General features: G+C 34.5%; 1 long non-coding RNA gene across 1 annotated transcript; it reads right to left on the minus strand.

Annotated features, from left to right (window-relative positions):
* Positions 1 to 10,402: 10,402 nt before the first annotated feature.
* LOC111397705 lies at positions 10,403 to 11,246 on the minus strand. Its single transcript, XR_002703312.1, has 3 exons — positions 11,161 to 11,246; positions 10,935 to 11,002; positions 10,403 to 10,674 (listed from the first exon to the last, which is right to left on the minus strand). It is a non-coding gene; the product is annotated as an uncharacterized LOC111397705 (long non-coding RNA).
* Between the last annotated feature and the right edge of the window lie 5,882 nt (positions 11,247 to 17,128).

Consider the following 17,128-nt stretch of genomic DNA (forward strand, 5'->3'; position numbering starts at 1 on the left):
CATTGAGACCGAACCTAAATTTATGCTCGACGGATAATTGTCCACACAGTAATAAAGAATTTACAGATCCTCAAGAAAAGAGCAATATGGTGGTACCTAGACAGTCCAGATCCCTTTAGTGAAAGTCGGGTCTATGTTGTCACCCCAATCGCCCTATTTATGTTCCTGATGAGAGGTTTGGTTTCTGACTCAGTTCGATACACCACTACTAATGTGCTTTGGGCGATTTGCCGACAACTAGAGATGTGGAGACCTACGATAGCGTGCTTAAAAAGGCACACATTGCATGATCACAACAATCTCAAGAAAGTCTGCCCGGCAATGGTGAAGCATTCAATAGCGGAGCTAGAACTCAAATTCTAATTCTAGAACTTAATGAAGTAGAAAAGAAGCTCAGGGTTCGGAATTTTGAATTATTTTGAAATATGGGATTAGTCGAAAGATTGAGTAAACCAATGCAAAATTGGGTCCATCTTCTTTACGCACATTTGAAAAGAAAAAGTGAACAAGAAGATCCTCAAAATCTTCAGCGGTGGAAGCACTCAATCGCTAGTTTGACTTTCAAAGTTGAATCGCCAATTATCTCCCCCATGCCCGGTATCCAAGTTCATTCGCTTAGTATATACAAGGTTCTTACTATTCTTTTTAACTATTCATAAATTTGTCAAACGAAGGCTAAGTCATTGAACTTCAATTTAAGTTCAAATTTCACCACCGTATATGGTTGAATAGTTTACTATTGGAAGAAACATTAAGGCTCGAGTTGATTTTGTCGGAATATAGTGGTGTTAATAAAACCGGATTATCGAATATCATATATGTAGTTTAGATACCGATTTTAAGTATACCGTATATGCAGCTTACCGTATTTATAGGAAGCTTACTATATATGCAGTTTATTGTATTTGCTGGAAACTTACCGCATTGCACCTTACCGTATTTGACAGCTCACAGTATATGTCAGTGCAACTCACTGTATTTGGTAGCGAAACTCACCGTATATGCGTAAAATTAGCACAAACTATTTTTATTAAAATAACAAAGAAATTTTTTTTTCAATGGAAAAACAGTGTGTGTGTGTGTGTATATATACACGTGTAAATCGCTAAATAAATAAATAACTTGCAAGAATAAAGTGCAGATATGTAAATAAAATTTCAACTCGAGGCTTATGCGAGCAAAGTTTACTTGAAACATATTCGCTCCCTCACTATAAGTGCTTGAGATCTAATTCGAACATTTTTTTCCTAGGATACAACGGTAAAACCCGTAGAATCTGAGCACCACAGAAACTACTGCGGCGAACTGAGATTGTATTCGAACAATATCACCATCACGACTAGAGATTATGTATATGCAGACAGAACGAAAATATGCAGTGTGCGAGACGGAGAGATTTTTTTTCGTGTATCTGAATTGCTGAAAAATTGAGATTTAATATAACATAAATCTGTTCAATAACTCCATGGCAATAAACACTGGAGCCACTTCAGTTTCTGCTGGAGTTTTTGCAGTTTTTGGAAACTCAAAGGTCAGTTGAAGAAAACAAAAAATTGCAAAACGTGGACACTCCAAACGGGCCAATTTTTGCTCCGTTCGGTTCGACATTCGTGTACACAAGTTGAAGGTCCGAAAGCAATTTTAATTAGTGATTTGCTCCCCCTATGCGCGCACGTGGAGAGAACCTCTATGCTACACATTGTTACACCTTTCCAATGTATAATCATATTTAAAGTGGTTAATACTTTCTTCATTTTCCTATGTAGGATTATTGTTATTTTTTCACATAAACCATCTTCCAATGGTCATCTTTGAGCTCCAATTGCTCATTCATCCATTCATCAATTCTGATAAATAAATATATGGTTTCGATGCTCTCACGGAGGAGATCAATGATCAACTTTGATATTCCAAATTGAACCAACGGGTCCCACCGAAAATCTTGCCAAAAGTGAGTCATTTACTCATTTTTTTCAACAATCCCCACATGAATGAAAATTGGGAGAGACATGAGACCGTGAAACACGAGACTTGGTGACCGTGAGACACAAGACTAGGTGATAAAGTTCAACGGTTGAAATCTGCATAGGATAGGTAGGTATCACCCTTTGAACATTCCCTTGTGAAAATATATTTACTTTACTAACTGACCAGTAGACATATTGTCCTTGAACTGTTCTGCATTTATGTAAATGATGATATACTCCACACAGGATTCTTCCTAACACAATTCAGTTCTCATTATTATGTTCGTTTTGGCCATGAACATATGCCTGGTTTTGTGAGAGTTCTTAAGAATTGAGCCCCACACAATTCTCTTAGAAGCGGCCACACTTCTCTCTCACATAGGTGATTTCTTATTACAAGTAACCCGCATTACTTGACTCGATTTTCGACGCATAAGAATCATTAAAAGTCTATTACTTATCTTTTATCCTTACAGGCATCACTGTTACATCATAGGAATGGACAGGAGGAAACACCCTCACAGTGATTTTATTAAGCTTTTACAATTAGGTTATCCATTTGAACCTAAATCTTGGGATCTTCAGTCAACTAGGTTGGGTTTTCTTTGTAATGACTTATTCATTCAAGGGCTTAAGTGTCATTCTTTTCAATGATTTCCCAACTAACTCTCTATTTAACCTTTTGTTAGCAGATCTGCAATGTTATCTTTTGACCTCACGTAGTCAATAGTGATAACTCCAGTTGAGAGTAGTTGTCTTATGGTATTGTGTCTACGACATAGATGTCTAGACCTACCATTGTACATGTTACTCTGTGCCTTCCTATTGCTGATTGACTGTCACAATATATGCAAATTGCTGGCACAGACTTTGACCATTTTGGAATATCCTCTAAGAAGTTGCGCAACCATTCGGCCTCTTCACCACATTTATCTAGAGCTATAAACTCATATTTGATCGTAGATCTGGCTATAACTTTTTGCTTAGAGGATTTCCATGATATGTCAGCACCTCCCAATGTGAACACAAATCCACTGGTGGACTTTGAGTCTTTTATATCAGATATCCAATTAGCATCACTATATCCTTCAATGATCGCTGGACATCTGGTATAATGTAGTTCATAGTCACGAGTATATCTTAAATACCTTAGTACTCTTACTATTCATTTTCAGTGATCAGCTCCTGTATTACTTGTGTATCTACTTAGTTTATTGACTGTGTAGGCTATATCTGATCTTGTACAACTCATCAAGTACATTAAACTTTCAATAACTCTCGAGTATTCTACTTGAGAGACACTTTCACCTTTATTTTTAGATAGGTGTTGACTTATATTTATTGGTGCTCTAGTCAAGCCAATATCATCCTTATTAAACTTTTCCAAAATTTTGTCCACATAATGTGACTGACTTAGAACAAGCACATCTGATGTTCTTGAGATTTTTATTATAAGTGTAACATCAACTAAATCCATATCTTTCATGTCAAACCTCGAATTCAACATATTTTTAGTGGATTCAATCATCTTATTGTCACTGCCAACAATAAGTATGTCGTCAACGCAAAGACATAAAATGACATAACAATCTTTAGTGTTTTTGACTTAAACACATTTGTCATATTCATTGATTTTAAATCCACTCTCTATCATGACATTATCAAAATTTTCATACCATTGTTTGGGTGTTTGTTTCAAGTCATATAGTGATTTCACCAATTTACAAACTTTCTTTTCCTACCCTGGTGACGAAAACCTCTCGGGTTGTTCCATATAAATTTCTTTTTTTAAATCTCCATTTAGAAAGACAGTTTTAACATCCATTTAATATACTTCAAAATTTCACAAAGCGGCAATCGCAAGTATCAACCTAATAGATGTTATTCTCGTCATTGGAGAATACGTATCAAAGTAATCAAGGTCTTTTCTTTGTTTGTAACCTTTTATTGCTAATCTGGCCTTATACTTTTCGATAGTTTCATCTGCTCTCATTTTCCTTTTGAAAATCCATTTATATCCTAGTGGTTTGCTTCCTGGAGGAAGATCCACCAACTCCTACGTATGATTCTGCAGTATGAAATTTATCTCACTTTTAATGGCCTCCTTCCATTGAGGTCCTTCCGAGAAATTCACAACCTCTTGATAACTTTGAGGTTCACTTTCTAGCATATAGGTCAGAAAATAAGGACCATAAGATTTTTCTGTCATTTCCCGTTTGCTAGATCAAACCTCAGTCTCCTCTTCTAGCTCTTCTTCATGATTATTTTCAGTCATAGTCTCATATGTTTGTTTGGAGGAGTTTGCTTCCTCTTTGGACTTGTACGGAAATACATGTTCAAAGAATGAAGCATTTATTGATTCCAATATCATGTTTTTGTGTATATCTGGGATTTTAGAGTTATACACAAGAAATCGATAAGCACTACTATTGTGTGCATAGCCAATAAAGATGCAATCTATTGTCTTTGACCCTATCCTTACCTTCTTTCGTGTTAGTACGGCCACTTTGACAAAACACTCCCATACTCGTAAGTATTTATAGGAAGACTTTCTTCCTTTCTATAACTCGTAAATGGTCTTTTCCATTTTCTTTCGGGGTACCTTATTTAAAAGATAATTTGATGATAACACAGTTTCCCCCACATATTCTGAGGTAACACAGAACTTATTAGCATTACATTCATAATTTTCTTTAAAATACGATTTTTTCGTTTAGAAACACCGTTTTGTTGTGGTGAATAAGGTGCGATAGTTTCATGTATGATTCCGTGTTGTGCACAGAATTTCGTAAATGATGTTTCATACTCACCACCTCGATCACTTCTTAACACCTTAATTTTCTTATTAAGTTGGGTTTTAACTTCACTCTCATAGCGAACAAATTTCTCTATAGCCTCATCTTTACTAAATACACATAACAGTATTTGGTGCTATCATCGACAAAAATAATGAAATACTTGTTGCCACCTCTTGTTTGTATGAGTTTTAAATCACATACGTCACTGTGAATTAAATCAAGTGATTTTGTGATCCGTTCAATTGATTTAAACGATGACCTTGTCAATTTTGTCTCAACACAAGTGTCACACTTATGTTTTAAATCAAGGGTAATTGGCACAAAATGTCCCGAACTTTAAGGTTTATTGTGGAAAACGTCCCTACCTTTCATTTTTTGACATTTTTGCCCTTATTTCCACATTTCTTTGCCAAAAACGCCATTTTCACCATTTTAAATGTAAAATGATCAAAATACCTTCCTATTTAAATATAACCCAAAAATAAAGAATAAATTACAATCTCACTCCTAAATGTTTAAAAAGTGCAAGTGAGTCAAATAATTATTAAAAGGCCTAATAGCACAAAACATCCATACGTTTGGTTTATAGTGTGAAAAACGTCCTTACGTTTCAAATTGATGAAATTGACTTTTTCACAATGAAAAGTGAAAATAGGGATGAAAACGCAAAAAAATTGAAGCGTAGAAATATTTTCCACAAGAAGTGTCAAATGTAGGGATTTTTTTGCCATTAGACCTTATTAAAATATTAAAAAAAGACTATCTCTTTCTTCTCTTCTTCTCTAAATGGGACTGCCACATTAGAAGTGAAAAAACTTCGACTAACCATCGCCCAGACCGTCGAACTTCCATACCGCTGAACCATCTGTTGATATTTTAAGATCATGAAGAGAGGCGCCCTAGTGGGTATAGTCGATTGGTGTGTTGGAAATGACATGAGTCTCTCCGAAATAGGTGATGCTGTCAGTATTTACATTTGCAAGTTGGGTATTTTGACCTGCAATTCCTAAGAAATCTATTGGCATGAATGTTTCAATATTGGGTGTTGAGTGGTATGTGAAGAAGGAAGTGAGAACTTTTCGGTGGTATGGTAGTCCAGCAGTTTGGATGGTGGTATGCTGGAGTTATTTAACTTCTAAGGTGGTTGGCCAATTTGGAGAAGAAGAGGAGAGAGAGAGGGAGAGAGAGAAAGAGTTTTTGTTATTTTTAATATTTTAGTAAGGCCTAATAGCAAAAAAAATCCCCAAGTTTGACACTTCTTGTAGAAAAATTTCCAAACTTTTCAATTTTTTTTGCGTTTTCATCCCTATTTTCATGTTTCATTGCGGAAAACATCCATTTCACCAATTTGAAACGTAGGGATATTTTTCATACTATAGACCAAACGTAGGAATGTTTTGTGCTATTAGGCCTTTCAATAATTATTTGGTCTCACTTGCACTTTTTAAAACATTTAGAAGGAAGATTGTAATTTATTCTTTACTTTACTTTTCTTTATTTTTGGGTTATATTTAAATAGGAAGGTATTTTGGTCATTTTACATTAAAAATGGTGAAAATAACGTTTTCCGCAAAGAAAGTGGAAATAAGGGCAAAAATGTCAAAAAATGAAAGGTGTGGATGTTTTCCACAATAAAATTAAAGGTATGGGCGTTTTGTGCCAATTACCCTTTAAATCAATGTGGAACTCGGGTATGCAATTCAAGTTAACAAGTCTTCATAAAGTATCATAATTAACATGTCCTAGTCTACCATGCCACAAATTGGAAGACTAAAGCAAATAAGCAAAAGAGTTTACTTTATTCATTTTCGATTTAACAACCATTATATTGAGTTTAAACATACCATCGGAAACATATCCTTTTCCAACAAAGATTCCATTTTTTGACAAAATAACTTTGTCTGACTCAAATACAATGCGAAAGTCATGCTTATTCAAAAGCGAATCGGACACTAGGATCTTGTGAATTTTCGGCACATATAGCACATTGTTGAGAGTCAGCTTTTTTCCCGAGGTCATCTTCAAAACCACCTTTCCTTATCCATTGATTTCAAAAGTTGCTGAATTTTCCATGAACAACTTCTCCCCATTCTTAATTGCCTCAAACATAGCAAACAACTCCTTATCAGAACACACATGCCTCGTAGCATCGGTGCCAATCCACCACTCCTTAGAGTTTGAACCCACCATGTTCACTTCAGAAATGACAGCTGAGAGATTCAGCTCCGACACATCTTGTGCCATGTAGTCAACCACATTTGCTTCTTTCTTATTCTTTGGCAATCTGCACTCCGAATACTCGTGGTCCACTTTGTCACAATTGAAACATTTTCCTTGAATTTTTTTTTTAAATTCCACATTTCGGTCCTTACTTGGTCCTTTTGCCGCAGGATGACCCAGACTTGTTTTTGTAGTTCTTACTACTTTGACTATGCTCCACAACATTAGCTTTAGCAACACCAGGATTGAACCACTTCTTTTCAGAACTCTTGTTGTCTTCTTCAATTCAAAGTCTAATAATTAATTTTTCGACGTTCATCTCCTTTCGCTTGTGCTTCAGATAATTCTTGAAATCTTTTCATGCGGGGGGCAATTTTTCAATAATTGCAGCCACTTGAAAAGTTTCACTCAATATCATTCCTTTGGCATGAATTTCGTAAAGAATCACTTGGAGTTCTTGCACTTGACTGATAACTGTTTTGAAGTCCACCATTTTATAATCTAAGAATCTGCCGACAATGAACTTTTTAGTCCCGGCATTCTCAGTTTTATATTTTCGGTCTAAAGACTCCCACAGTTCCTTAGTAGTTTTCATAGTACTATACACATTGCATAGCGTGTCTGCTAAACTGTTCATAATATAATTTCGGCACAAAAAATCCGAATGGTTCCAAGCATCAAGTGCACTGATTGCTTGAACATTTCTTTCACCCTCATTGAGTTTTGGAGCAGTCTCAGTCAAGAATCTCGCAAGATTCAAAGTGGTCAGACAAAATACCATTTTCTGCTGCCACCTTTTGAAATTCAAGCCATTGAATTTCTCCGATTTTTCTCTATGATTAATCGGAACATTAACGGTATGACCAGTTGTTGGAGCCACTGTTTGACTCACAATATGACGTGGCAATTTAACCACAATCTGAGCTACAACAGAGCTTGGCCCTTGAGCTACAGCTGAGCCCATAGCCTGATTTCAGTAGGCACAGTTTGGGGAACATCCATGTTGGTCGATTCGGTTGCCATTTCTGAAAATCTAACAAAAAAAATTATTTTCTAAAATTAACAGTATAAAAAACAATTTTTTTTTTCAAAAAATATGTTTTAAGTTTGTTGGAATATAGTGGTTCTAATGAAACCGGATTATCGCATATCTTATATGTAGTTTAGATACCGATTTTAAACATACCGTATATACAGCTTACCGTATTTGCAGGAAACTTATCGTATTTGACAGCTCACCGTATATGACAGTGCAGCTCACCGTTAATGCTAGGTCATTGTATTTGGTAGTGAAGCTTACTGTATATGTGTAAAATTAGCACACACTATTTTTATTAAAATAATATATATATATATATATATATATATTTATTTATTTCTAACATAAATATAAAAACAATTAAACTACAAAATATATTAATCTACTAAATCAATCGCCCTATTTATGTTCCTGATGAGAGGTTTGGTTTCTGACTCAGTTCGATACACCACTACTAATGTGCTTTGGGCGATTTGCCGACAACTAGAGATGTGGAGACCTACGATAGCGTGCTTAAAAAGGCACACATTGCATGATCACAACAATCTCAAGAAAGTCTGCCCGGCAATGGTGAAGCATTCAATAGCGGAGCTAGAACTCAAATTCTAATTCTAGAACTTAATGAAGTAGAAAAGAAGCTCAGGGTTCGGAATTTTGAATTATTTTGAAATATGGGATTAGTCGAAAGATTGAGTAAACCAATGCAAAATTGGGTCCATCTTCTTTACGCACATTTGAAAAGAAAAAGTGAACAAGAAGATCCTCAAAATCTTCAGCGGTGGAAGCACTCAATCGCTAGTTTGACTTTCAAAGTTGAATCGCCAATTATCTCCCCCATGCCCGGTATCCAAGTTCATTCGCTTAGTATATACAAGGTTCTTACTATTCTTTTTAACTATTCATAAATTTGTCAAACGAAGGCTAAGTCATTGAACTTCAATTTAAGTTCAAATTTCACCACCGTATATGGTTGAATAGTTTACTATTGGAAGAAACATTAAGGCTCGAGTTGATTTTTCGTAAACCCGATACATGGTTGAAAAGATTTTGAAAAATATTTTCTCACCTGACCAGTTTCATGGGAAGAGAATCAATGCATAGAAAGCTCTTATTTTTCAATTAAATCTTCGGCTATCTCAACTAGGGTTTTTGTTATATCAAAGAATACTTGGAGAAAATTACGAAAAATTGGCAGTGCCCTGATTTGCTGTTTTTGAGGTTATTTTCAGTTTTATAAAGCACTCCAAACGTGTTTGATATGTTATTTTAAAAAATAAGAAAAATTTTACAACATAAACTCAAAATGACTTTTTGACGTTTTGAGTGTTCTCGTTAAAAACACTCAAAAAACTCAAAACAAGGAAAATGAACTTAAAATTTTCTCAAATTAAAATAATTAATTTAATCACACAAAATCTACGCAAATACAATATTAAATTTTTTCATCACATATTAGCATAAAATTGATGTCTTACTAAATAATCAAATTAATTAAAAAAAGTTATAAAATTATTTCTACATTTTTAAAACCAAATGCATTTTCTTGTTTCTTGTTTTGAGAAACAATTTTTAAAAATGACAAACCAAACGCGTTTTCTACAATCTTAAAATAGTCTTTCAAAATAGTAAACAGAAAATGAATTCCAAATTGAAAAATAAAAATAGAAGCGCAAACTAGTCGCACTCTGAATGTTTACTCTACATTATTATCGGTTCATTATCTCAAAATTTTGTGATTTTCTTAGAAGCGTACCATCATTTGCCATTAAAGACATCTAAAAATTGAATAAAGAATAAAAAAATCACTATGCAAGAGCAATTTTGGACATGAAAAACAGTACGGATTTCGATCTTATATGCCTTGTACCAATGAACTGTCTGTGTGGCAGACTAGAAATTAGAAAGCGGTAATTCTAGTTCAAGAAATCCTCACTTTTAAAAAGAAGTCCCAACATCATCGTGGGGTTGAATCATTTGCCTTTTCTATCTTCAAATCTTCTCGTTTTATTGTCACAATTTAAGTGCCTAGTTTTTTAAGATTTTGATGATGTCTCCACATGACGACTTTTGGTTGTCATACCAAGATGGATCCGAATGTCCGATCTCAAGCATTGACTTTTCAGAGAGATAAGTTTCTTTAACTACTTTGAAGTAGACCCCGATATGATCCAAGATAGTTTGTTCAAATCAGATACAAATAATTGCTATACTTAAAAATGGTTTTAGGACATTTTCATCATGCACCATCCATGTATCCTTCTTTTACATAATTTCATATGGAAAAGGCTTAAGGAAATCGAGTAAAGTTTATAGGAAACTGAGAGGTCGAGAGATGTTGATAGGTTGAATATTAAACATAAACCACTTTCTTCAACCCATTCACAAAGCTTTTTCTATCATCAATCAATTAAAATCCTCAGGCATGAATTAATACATGACCAAATTCAATAGTGATCCAATACATACAAACAATTATATCTCCATTAATTTTAAAATAGGAAATTAAAAAGAAAATTGATTTGTATTTGCATGTGCATGGAAGGAAGCAAGGAAGTTGTTGAGACAACTATTGTAGACGCACGGTCGTTCTAGGTGAACCAAATGACCTGCTTTCTCTATGCCTTCAACTGTAGCTTTGTCCCCAAGCTGTCTGTCTCATGTACAACAAATATCGAGTAAAATTTCACATCGCTTAAAACAAAACTTCAAGTAGTCGGAATCTAAAATTGATATTTACGAACGACTTCATTTTTATTTTTTTTGAGTAAAAAAATAAAAAAGGTTTGATTTATTTATCCGATGTCAACGTTTATGTTGTTTTTTGAACTAAAAATATAAATTATGTGACACTGTTGTAAAACTTGAATTGAATTGAAAATAAGCTTAGTCATGAAGTCCATTAAAACTTACTCTTTCATTTTCTGTGCAAGTTCCAGCTTGAAAATCTGATCATTCCCACCCCAAAGAAGATGTATCCTCTGTAAAGAAACTCAAAATTTTGGTGAAAAATAATTAATAATTAATTACTACTAGTGTTTAACAAAGGTTTTTATGAGATAATAAGTTGGGGGTCCTATGAAATATGTGATCAAAAAGTGATAAAATTTGTGGGTCCCGTGTAAAGGTGAAAATATACCTGGGAAAAATTTGGGATGATTGTGTCTTTGTTGTTAACCACAAGACCTTCCAGCAATTCTCCTCTTTCTTTTCTGTTGTTGAACATCACCTGTCATCAGTACCAAATAAAATTAGGTCAGGCAGATTACTTACCGCACTATACGCGTTTTGAACTGCTTCAAGTAAAAGCTTAAACATAAATGTTAAGAGTATATAACATTCATTTTCTCCGGATTTTATCGACACACCTTCACTTGCATATAATTTATTTGTTCATCAAAAGTCAGACATTATATAATTAGAGACTTGGTTTTTATACCCTCAGTAAATTTTGTCATGGACATCCCAAAACAGATGGTCCTATTAGGACCGGCCGGCCCACAAGATGAACCGGCACGGACAAATGGCAGTTCATAACTGCCCGTGCAGGAAAAATTTCAACGAAGCCTGGCTTGGTTGATCTGTTGAGTGAAGATGACAGCCTAGCCGGGTCCAAATTATTAAGTCACTCGAGTCAGTATTTCATAGTGGGCAACCTACCTATTAAACAAAGTTGTTCAACAACTTTAACAATAAATATTTTATAATGGCTACCTTTACACAAATACTCGACTCATTTCATTTATAGCTTAAACGATAGATATATCGAACATTTATTTCAAAAGTTTAAGCTAAAAGTAGAAAAAATGTATATATTTGCTCATAATTATATTTTCAATCTGCCCCATTTGCGTAATACAAATTAAGTTTTTTTCCTTAATCAAAGACTATATACTTTTTACGATCGGATTGTGGTGAAATTTCCGTGCATACAATTTTACATAGATATCTTTCGTGATCAAACCTATTATGTCCAATTAAATCAATGGACCCTTTAGATGCCCACAACGTAGGCATTCAATTGTCTTCAGTTGATGGATTTGGCGAACGTCTTTCTCAGGTAATCAATTGTTCGAACTCGAAAATCTTGTTCACTATACTGTTGAGTACCATGTATCAAACATGCACTATAAATTATGCAGAAATGCAAATTTACTTTATCTGATATTTGTATCAACCTCATTTTTTCCAGTTCCCAGCATTCGATGGCCATGATTTGCAAAGCATTGTTCAGATGGGTTTTGGCCAGGATCCTGTCAAAGAGAATGCATTTCATTCAGGTAACTTTCAAGGTAAAGACAAGAAAGATTTGGAAAAAAGTATCAGCAGAATAAATATTGTTTAGGATTATCAGAAAATGTTTTTCCTGTGTTTTAAAACTTGTCACTCATAAGTACTTGTTTTATGCAGTTACAAATCAAACATCCCAAACGAAAGTTGAGCTGTGATCACCACTCGTTTATGCTCTACTGGTGCCCGAAAGGAGAAACAGGCTGCTGTAAATACAAAAAGAACTTAGTACAAGATGTTCAATGAAATGCTAATTCGAGAAAATTATTTTTTCCGTCTTAGTTTCATCCTTTGCATTTTATTTCGATATTGTAGTGATGAATTCATGTTTCCAATTTTTTATGGTGTGCTTTTACAATTAGCCACTGTATAATCCTAGAAGGATAGGCCTATTTCTGGTGCAAAGTCTTAACAGCGCCATATATGTACTGATCTTATGTAATGTAAGTTATTCTTAGTGGAAATGAGAACTGATCTTTCCATGGTCGTTCTTTGTTTAGCAGTCGACATCGCACTTATTGGCATGTTTGATGGTTTAAACTAAACAGGATTAAAGAAGAAAATATATTGTATAATAATGTCTAGTCTATCATATCGTTTACGTCAATTCTTGAAGATTCAGTGCAATCTTTCTCAAGATTTTCACGCGGTTGGGCCAATTTCAAGTGTTAAAATTGCGTTTCTGGTGGTTATGGCTTATGATAGTTACTTATGTTGTAACCAGCTGTATAAGTGGGGCTCTTTTCTTTCAAAAGTCTTAATACAAATGATAAATTTGATTAACGTTTGTTTTAGTCTATCATAATTTCAGGCACATTTTGTGGGCACCTTTTAGTTTCACAGATAAACCAGAAACTGAACCTTCTATTCTTATTTTCACCCTGCACTGAACAATCCAAAGGCTGGAACTTTGAACCAGTCATTTACAGCATATGCATACATATTTTTTTATGTATATACATGAACGAAAAAGGAATCCCAGGTTGTCATTGGTGAGATTCTGACTAGACTCAATGAATTTAAGTGCTTTGAAAAATTAAATTTTAAATTTTATATCACATAATATGAACAGAAAAAGGTTAAGTAGTGGAGTAGGGAGCATGAAAAGATGCTCCTAAAAGATTTATGAATCATTTGATGATAGGTGGTTAGTGAAAAATCAAGTTTTTTGGGTGCATTTGCAGCCTTTGATTATTTTAATCAGGGTTCCATTATTGATCTTTATGATCATAGTGGCTTGATTATCTGAAAGATTCTTTGAAAATGATCCTTTGCATAAAAGAGTTAAACTGCATATTATTGTATATTTGAACATGTATAGGTGATGATAGAACTGTCTGGAATAAATATTAAAGAATGTCAATCATGCAATTAAATGTATCTGGCAATTTGTATTTAAAATTTCATGACATTTTTGCCTGTTTAGCGATTGTAGTTCAGTTGTGGAATGTTTCGCACTGGACGGGATTAAAAAATGTTTCATAATTTATTTTTTGTCCAGTAAGGTTTAATACCAATACGAAAAATGGGATTGCCACCTTAGAAATGAAAAAACTCCGACCAACCATCGTCCAAACCGTCGAACCTCATACTGCTGAACCATCTATTGATATTTTAAAACCATGAAGAGAAGCGTTCTGGTGAATATAGGCGATTGGTGTGTGGAAATGACATGGATCTCTTCGGAACGGTTGTGTTGCCTGGGTTTGGGTGATGACATTTTGGAAATAGTATGGAGGTTCAGCGGTTTAGCAATGGTTTCAATTTTAATAAGGTCTAATAGTACAAAACGTCCCTACGTTTGACAATCTTACGAAAAATGTCTCTACGTTTGACAATCTTGCGGAAAACGCCCATACGTTTCGATTTATTTTTTTTGCATTTTCATTCTTCTTTTCATGTTTCATTGCGAAAAACATCATTTTCATCAATTTGAAACGTATGAACGTTTTGCATACTACAGGCCAAACGTAGAGACATTTTGTGCTATAAGGTATTTTAATAATTATTTGGACTCACTTGCACTTTTTAAAACATTTAGGAGTAAGATTACAATTTATTCTTTATTTTTTTCTTTTTTGATTTTATTTAAATAGGAGGGTATTTTGGTCATTTTACATTAAAAATGGTGAAAATAACGTTTTCCGCAAAGAAAGTGGAAATAAGGGCAAAAATGTCAAAAAATGAAAGGTGTGGATGTTTTCCACAATAAAATTAAAGGTATGGGCGTTTTGTGCCAATTACCCTTTAAATCAATGTGGAACTCGGGTATGCAATTCAAGTTAACAAGTCTTCATAAAGTATCATAATTAACATGTCCTAGTCTACCATGCCACAAATTGGAAGACTAAAGCAAATAAGCAAAAGAGTTTACTTTATTCATTTTCGATTTAACAACCATTATATTGAGTTTAAACATACCATCGGAAACATATCCTTTTCCAACAAAGATTCCATTTTTTGACAAAATAACTTTGTCTGACTCAAATACAATGCGAAAGTCATGCTTATTCAAAAGCGAATCGGACACTAGGATCTTGTGAATTTTCGGCACATATAGCACATTGTTGAGAGTCAGCTTTTTTCCCGAGGTCATCTTCAAAACCACCTTTCCTTATCCATTGATTTCAAAAGTTGCTGAATTTTCCATGAACAACTTCTCCCCATTCTTAATTGCCTCAAACATAGCAAACAACTCCTTATCAGAACACACATGCCTCGTAGCATCGGTGCCAATCCACCACTCCTTAGAGTTTGAACCCACCATGTTCACTTCAGAAATGACAGCTGAGAGATTCAGCTCCGACACATCTTGTGCCATGTAGTCAACCACATTTGCTTCTTTCTTATTCTTTGGCAATCTGCACTCCGAATACTCGTGGTCCACTTTGTCACAATTGAAACATTTTCCTTGAATTTTTTTTTTAAATTCCACATTTCGGTCCTTACTTGGTCCTTTTGCCGCAGGATGACCCAGACTTGTTTTTGTAGTTCTTACTACTTTGACTATGCTCCACAACATTAGCTTTAGCAACACCAGGATTGAACCACTTCTTTTCAGAACTCTTGTTGTCTTCTTCAATTCAAAGTCTAATAATTAATTTTTCGACGTTCATCTCCTTTCGCTTGTGCTTCAGATAATTCTTGAAATCTTTTCATGCGGGGGGCAATTTTTCAATAATTGCAGCCACTTGAAAAGTTTCACTCAATATCATTCCTTTGGCATGAATTTCGTAAAGAATCACTTGGAGTTCTTGCACTTGACTGATAACTGTTTTGAAGTCCACCATTTTATAATCTAAGAATCTGCCGACAATGAACTTTTTAGTCCCGGCATTCTCAGTTTTATATTTTCGGTCTAAAGACTCCCACAGTTCCTTAGTAGTTTTCATAGTACTATACACATTGCATAGCGTGTCTGCTAAACTGTTCATAATATAATTTCGGCACAAAAAATCCGAATGGTTCCAAGCATCAAGTGCACTGATTGCTTGAACATTTCTTTCACCCTCATTGAGTTTTGGAGCAGTCTCAGTCAAGAATCTCGCAAGATTCAAAGTGGTCAGACAAAATACCATTTTCTGCTGCCACCTTTTGAAATTCAAGCCATTGAATTTCTCCGATTTTTCTCTATGATTAATCGGAACATTAACGGTATGACCAGTTGTTGGAGCCACTGTTTGACTCACAATATGACGTGGCAATTTAACCACAATCTGAGCTACAACAGAGCTTGGCCCTTGAGCTACAGCTGAGCCCATAGCCTGATTTCAGTAGGCACAGTTTGGGGAACATCCATGTTGGTCGATTCGGTTGCCATTTCTGAAAATCTAACAAAAAAAATTATTTTCTAAAATTAACAGTATAAAAAACAATTTTTTTTTTCAAAAAATATGTTTTAAGTTTGTTGGAATATAGTGGTTCTAATGAAACCGGATTATCGCATATCTTATATGTAGTTTAGATACCGATTTTAAACATACCGTATATACAGCTTACCGTATTTGCAGGAAACTTATCGTATTTGACAGCTCACCGTATATGACAGTGCAGCTCACCGTTAATGCTAGGTCATTGTATTTGGTAGTGAAGCTTACTGTATATGTGTAAAATTAGCACACACTATTTTTATTAAAATAATATATATATATATATATATATATTTATTTATTTATTTCTAACATAAATATAAAAACAATTAAACTACAAAATATATTAATCTACTAAATTGCAAACATGTAAATCGTTAAATAAATAAATAACTTGCAAGAATAAATTGTAGATATGTAAATAAAATTTCAACTCGAGGCCCGTGCGAGTACAATTTCCTTAAAACAGATTCGCTCTCTCACCGTAAGTGCTTGAAGTCTAATCTAAACGTCTGTTTCACAGGATACAACGATAAAACCCGTAGAATCTGAGCACCATAGAAACTACTTCGGCGAACTGAGTTTGTATTCGAATAATATCACCACCACGACTAGAGATTATGTATATGCAGACAGAACGAAAATATGCAGTGTGCGAGAAAGAGAGATTATTTTTTTCGTGTGTTTGAATTGCTGGAAAATTGAGATTTAATATAACATAAATTTGTCCAATAACTCCATGGCAATAAACACTGGAACCACTTCATTTTCTGCTGGAGTTTTGACCGTTTTTGGAAACTCAACGGTCAGTTGAAGAAAGCAAAAAATTGCAAAACATGGACACTCCAAATGGGCCAATTTTTGCTCCGTTCGGTACGATATTCGTGCACGCACACAAGTTCAAGGTTCGTAGGCAATTTCGGTCCATGATTTGTACCTCCCTGCACG

This window comes from Olea europaea, chromosome 7, assembly GCF_002742605.1.
Source record: "Olea europaea var. sylvestris chromosome 7, O_europaea_v1, whole genome shotgun sequence".
Classification (NCBI taxonomy): Eukaryota; Viridiplantae; Streptophyta; class Magnoliopsida; order Lamiales; family Oleaceae; genus Olea; species Olea europaea.